Below are 6,817 nucleotides of genomic sequence, written 5' to 3'. Positions count from 1 at the left end.
CCTACTTAGAGCCCAAACTGGCACCTGCTCCCCCCACTGGCCACCTGACCCCATCCTAAGGTGTGTATGTGTTTGACAGACTGGCAGCCTCACGTTAGCTCCGGTAGTAGACTGGCATCCTTTTCAGGGTAGTTTGCCACCTTGTCACCAATTCTGCTGAAAAGCCCAAATCCTGAGTGGTGTCAGTGGCTTAGCAAAGCACTGGATGGGCGGCGGGTTCAAAGACCACCCTGCACTGACGTGGGCCATGTGTGGACCTTTGAAGGACCAGTGACTTTAAATTTGCCCCATGACAGACTGGTGACACGCCACCGTGTGTCCAGTTCCGGTGAAGCAGGCCCAGGCCCGGCCAAAGCGCTGAACGTTATCATTTGGTGATTAAAATTGGGGTCTCGGGTTCAAATCTGAAGCTGAGGGGATTCTGCATGTTGTGCAAAATGTGACAAAACTGGGAATGCAGGGGGCAGCGGCTTGGGCCACAGGCAGTGACCCCCACGCTGGGCACCAAGCTGCCCCTTTGTGAGGATGCAGGGACTTCCCGGTGTCACACAGCGTCACTTACTCTGCTAGAATAATGAAAGGCGAGCTGAAGACGAGTGCCATCTTTGTTTTAGGTGACGCCCCAGCCGCATGACGGCCTTCAGAATATTTAAATTGAGTAATACAGGAAACTCGGGACAGAAAGTTCACACGCCATGAAGACCCCGCAAAGACGCTGGCGCAGATTCAACAAAAAAAAAAAAAAGCAACACACAAGGGCAACCGAGACGGAAACGAGACAAAGCCGACGCGTCTGGAACAATCTGGCAGCCACCGTCCTCCAAGGAAGAGCCGTCATCCGGGTGAGGGGGTGGCGCAGCCTGAATGGCCTTGTGACGTAGCACCCACCACCCCCCTCGCCGCCCTCTCCATTGCTGAACTCCTCGGCCCACCTGAGTTTAAACAGATGGATGCCAGCTGTGCCCCAAGCTGAGAGCCCTGGGTCCATTTACCACTGATTGTGTGCCAGCCTGCCATAGTGGTCCTCAAAAAGCAAGACGCATGAAGAGGTGGGCCAGTCTGACTTTATGACGCAGCGTCCTTAAGGCCACCAAAAGCTGACTCATGTGGCACCGTCCCTGCTCTCTGTTTACAATGGTGGCCCTCTGGTGGCCAAGGGGAGCAAAGCAGCTGATTAGCTCGACTGTGTCTGTGCCCTAACCATTGTGATGTTGGGGACGGTGACCGTCTTACTGAGGTCCTCCTTTCTTTTGATGATGGTGGACTCCTCGGTGGTCCTTGTCTGCAGAAAAGACAGAAACAAGAGGCCACTGAGGACGTGGTGTCACAGTGCACGTCACCGGAGGTCTGACTGGCCTGAACTGCCCACAGATGATGCCAGCCTGATATGAGGAGCATGCAGTGACCAAGGACTCTTCCCATTAAGGTTTCCAGTAGCGCGGGTGATCCTGAAGTCACAGTTGTGACCTTCTTTTTGGTCACCTCTGACTTGCCATAATGCAAATGAACAAAGCAGTCACCTTGGCCAAGTCACATGATTCAGAGGTAACCAATCCCTAGTGCCACATTTAAATTAGCTGGTGTGACACCTACAGTTAGAGGTCCCCTGGTGTCAGACTGAGGTGTGTTGAGTGTCACAGCCACATCTGACCCTGCAGGACACTGACAGTGACAAAGAGATACCCCATGATGCAGAGGTGCCACCGGGGGCAGAACAGGTCATCGGGAGGGAGACAAGTCCCGCTGCCCATTCACACCAGGATGGAGTTGACCTGCAAGAGTGCACCACCAATGTGTCATAAACTGGCAGAGCCCAAGGCCACAGTCTTTGTAACAATCCCACCGCTGCCCCTTCTACAAAGAGCAGGTCAAGGTGTCACTCTGACTGCCCACTGGGTCTCAGATCACCCTGTGAGGCTTGGTGACCGTTCAGTTACAAACATCTCAATGATTTGGCCGTTTATCACAAAACTCCAGAAGAATCCTCTGTGCCCACTCAGTCAGCAGCAGCAGGGGGGCACAAGCAAAAACGTAAAAAAGAGAAGGAAAAGCAAGTCTGGTGTACTGGTGCTCCTTTGACAGACTGGCACAGGCAGTTACGGGGGTCCTCTGCTCTCTCACTCAGACCCCAGGCCTCAGAAAACAGGAGGGCTGCCAGGACCACCACACTCTCCAGAGCTCCATGGCCTGGCAGCGGCAGGTACCTCTGGCGCACACCCACCCGGCTGCTGCGCTTCACCTGACAGGGGAGCCGGAAGCCCCCCAGACACCTTCGGGACGCACAGGCCAGGAAGAGGAAGTTCTAGAGAGCCATGGTGACCCAGCAGAGGACCTGAAATGGGAGCCGAGAAGAGGCAGAGGCTGAAGTTCAGATGAATGACTGTGGTGGTCTTCTGAGCTGAGGGACACCATGGGGGGAGGGTCAGGAGGAGGACAGCAGCATCAGCTGGCTGGACGGAAACAAGAGGAAGAGGGACAGGAGAAGGTCAGCTCAAGACCACTAAAGTGATGGACGGCTGAGGTCCCACCACTTGATGACCTTCTAGGAAGATGAGGGCAGTGGAGTCTATGGGCACGGGGGGGGGGGGGGGGGGGGTATTCTCAGTCTTTAGCCCCTGATCTCAAGTGTCCAGCTCTTGATCTTCAGGAGCCCACCCCATTTCTGCTTTCTGACATGTATGGACCACCTCCACAGGGTTAGCCCCTCATAAGTGTTAAAGCTGGTGATGCCCCCAAGGGTCGGCTGTGAGTTTCCTGTCTTTGTAGTCCCAAAGGATTTAGTTTTGTGACTCACTTACTGGACTGAAGGTCTGTCACCGGACACACACCACCACTCAGATCAGGCTAGCAGGCCACCCTAAACTGGACCACCCATCTTGGAGATGTGGGGGGACTCAGAAACCCATGGACTCTGACCCAAAGGTGAGTTGAACCCCGGTGGGCACAGCAGAGATGACCAGTGAGCACCTCTGGAGCTTTGATGGCCGTAATGGGGGCAAAACTGGTGAGATGGTCACCAGAGCAGAGGCTGTGGGTGGTGCTGGGCACTTTGTCATGGCAGTCATCCTGAAACCAGGAGCTGTGTCTTCTTTGTCAAGACCCTTCAGACTGACAGAGCGAGGGACTGATAGTAGGAAAGGTGCAAATATAACAGGGACACTACAGATGGATGGATCGATCTGAAAGGCACTATATGACATTAATAATACAACTGCGCATTGAAGATGGCTCCACCTCCAGCGCTGGGCACTGCCACCCATCGAGCCACACACCTGTGCCAGACAGCTAGGACACTAAAGGCACGAGGGTCCAAATGCCAGCTGTCCACCCTCCAGCCAAGCCCCCTGCTGAGCCCAACTGCTGGACTTGTGGGGTCCTCGTTTCCATGTGTCTGTGGTCTGTGCCGCGGGGTCCCATTGAGATGTTTGATTCTTTCTTTCTTTCTTTTTCTTTCTTTTTCTTGTTTTACTTCCCTTTTCTTTCTTAAGCGCCTCAGGGCGCCCACACGCAGCTCTTATCTGCGGTCGCGCCGCTCTTTGCACAGCCGCCCGGCCGCCCCCCTTCTGCGGCCTCTTATCGCATCTGCCGTCGGTTTTCGTGCCCGAAGGCGGCGCTTCGCTTCTCCCTTCACATCCCGAGGATCGCTGCGCCCCCTGCTGTTAGGCTTACGCCAGTGCAGCCCGAGCCGACTTTCGGGGGTCTCAGGGCGGCTCGCTCCCCTGCTAGTTTTATGTCCGAGGAGGCAACGAGGTGCTTGGATATGCGAGAATGTATTTTGTCGCCTCGAGGGGTGGCAGGGGTCCCCCTTAAAGACGTGATGCTCTGCGCTTTCATCCAGGCTGTCCCCCCACCGCGACCCCCCCAGTATTTGTGGCCCTGCTCGTGGATAACAGATGTGAATGATGTCATGCGCCCCCCAAGTTAAACGCAGTCTTCATAAAACGGCTGGAGCTTGAGGGGGTCTCAGGCACACTTAACCCTGGCGTTGTCACTGTCGCCACTTAGTGCCAGTAATGTGTAGCTTTATTTTATTTTATTTTATAATTTTATTTTATAATTTTATTTTATTTTTTATTATTTTTTATTTTATTTTATTTTATTTTCAGTTTCTCATTCCCATCTTTCTGGGCTGCTAACACGTTGAACTTGAACTCAGCCAAGAGGGGACAACAAGGCGAGGCCTGAGCTCCTCCACCAGTGAGACCCCCGTGTCTGGAGGAGGAAGAGGAGGGGGGGGGGGGGGGGGGGGGCCAAGCACAGAGCCATCGTCTGGGGTGACGAGGATTCAACAGTAAGGTGTGGCCCACTGTGACAGCCTTGGAGTCCCCCCAGGGTGACCGTCACCCTCTCTGCCTTGCTGAGGTGGCCTGACTCTTTTATTTTCTTTAATTTTATTTTTGCAGGTTTTTCTTTTTGTCGTTTTGGGGGGGGGGGGCACAGGGGGACGCGTTCACCAACTTCCGCCTTCACACTTTACGCCCGCGAGTCGACTTTCACTTCCGCGCCTCTTGTCGGCTCATCGGTGAATGGCGCGGTCGTCAAGGAGACAGAAGTCACACGTTTGTGTTTTGGTGGCAGACGTTCATCCTGAGCAGAGTTGACGTCATTTGGGGTCCAGCGTTGCCTTTTGACTTTTCACACGTTTTAGATTCGCGTTTGGAGTTTTGAGAAAAGGCGACGCGCTTACTGAAAATGAGCAGCTGACAAACAGACCACCATCTTTAGGCGCAGAGAACTCGACCCGCCTGACTCGGCCCACCGTGGCCACGAGAATCACTTCAAAGTCACGCCGGCTGAGTGGCCAAAAGGGGAGTCACATGACACGGGCCCACCACAGGGGCACAAAACACGAGAAGAGAATCACACTGCAGCCCCCCTCTGGCACCGCATTACATGGGGTGTCACCTCACGGCCCCCCAGAGTCCTGGACACGGCCCGTGTGAGTAAAATGACAGAGTGACACAGGGAGGCTGGCAGAGGAGACTAAAACTAAAATCCCACTGTCACCTTCTGTGCCACCTCAGTTATGAGGGTCCGATTAAGTGCACATCACATAATAATAAAAGCAATGGGGACTCCACTCTGACAAGCAGACCACCAGCAAACCAAGAACACCGAGCCACTGATGGGACAAACAGGAGCCGAGCCGGGGGTCCGGGCCACGTGGCACACCGTGCAGTGACAGAACAGAAATGACTCTGAAGTGACCAGAGACCAACAAATGAGCCTGGGAGTCTGGGAACGAGGGGGGCACTGGGCACAGAGAAGCCATGTGGGGTGGGGGGGGAACAGAAATACAAAAAAATACAAATAAAAACAAAACACTTGTGCCAACTGAAGGGGCTTGTTAGAGACGTGCCAAGAGGCAATGCCAGGGGGCACCTTAGCCACTGATCTGGTTATCTCTGATATGGCGCCTTTCACGCCTCTGGGTGTCCTTCTGTCACTTTTAGGAGCAGTGATGCATTTCAGGGACCCCCCCCCAATTATTCAAGGCTCCTTTTCTGTCACCAAAGTCTTGAGTGGTCACCATTTGCACTGAGTGACCCACCAGTACTCTGACCCTTAGTGGTGGAGGTCCCCTGATCTGATGCCCCACACGGCCTTCCTTATCCCTCCTGCCCATCACGCTTGTTGTGTGGGTGACCTCCATGGCTGACACCCTGCTTCAGATGGGACCCCCAGCCTTTTCTTTCATTCCTTCTTTTTCCTTACCTGACTGTGACAGGGGGGTCAAGTCAAGGGGGTCAGGGGGTCCACCATTGTATGGTCAGGACTTGTGAGTTGAGCCGCACAGACTGGGCTTTGTGTGATGGCCCACCATGAAGTGACCTGCGCAGAGCCTGGCAAGGGGGGCACAAGCGAACTAGGTGACAGTTTAGGACCCCCAAGAGTGCTTTAAATGTCCCAAACGAGAAGGTTTATTTAATTATTATTGGACTTCCGAGGGTCTCACTTGCAAATCACGAAGACACAGCAGCAGCGCATTTCAAGGAGCACAAAGAGTTAATTGTTGAATTGTCACAAAGCACGTGAACGGCTCTGCTTGTCATTCTGCTGTCCACATGTTGTCACCATTCGCATGACAGCATCTTGACAACTCCAAATGACAACAACGGCCTTCGCTTTCATCTTGGAGCTGGAAAAAATAATCCAATGCGTCACGTCACCTTTCATGGCGACACTGCCGAGTCACTTCAACAGATTGTCAGTGTCCCCAAAAAACAACTTCAGTCACCCATCGCACTACCACACGGGTGGGCTTCTTCTCGGGTCTCCCACTTCGCCAGGATCAGGGGGCACCCATCAGACGAGGGCACAGATGACCGCTGCTCCCCTTCGGCTGTGGGACGCAATTTATCGGAAGATCCCGGAAAACCGCTGCATCTGAAATTGAACATCTGTCACGTTCAGGGTCGGACCTAAAGTGTCGCTCGGATTCACCCGAAATCTCATCGATTATACAGTGACGCAATGTGGCCACATGACAAAGAAATGGAAAAATGACAGAACTTTAGAATCATAAGGGACAAATTCCTATCGTGTGACCGATTATGTAGTCACACAGAAACACAACGTCACGTTAAGCTGCTGTCACGAATCGCGTGCGTGAACGTCACATTGGAGGCGATCCGTCAGAAAAGTTACGTGACAGAAAAGGAGGAAGAAGACGAAGAAGAAGAAGATGAGAAAAATCAGCACGATGAAGAAAGGTAAGCGACTCGCCGAAATGCAGCGTTTCACCACAATCACGTGCTCAGTGGCGTCATTGAGTTCAGTCAGGGGGTGTGCGGCTAACGGGGTGAGGGAGGAGCCT

Source organism: Erpetoichthys calabaricus, chromosome 17, assembly GCF_900747795.2.
Source record: "Erpetoichthys calabaricus chromosome 17, fErpCal1.3, whole genome shotgun sequence".
NCBI lineage: Eukaryota > Metazoa > Chordata > Cladistia > Polypteriformes > Polypteridae > Erpetoichthys > Erpetoichthys calabaricus.
Note: the sequence above shows the minus strand (reverse complement) of the source record.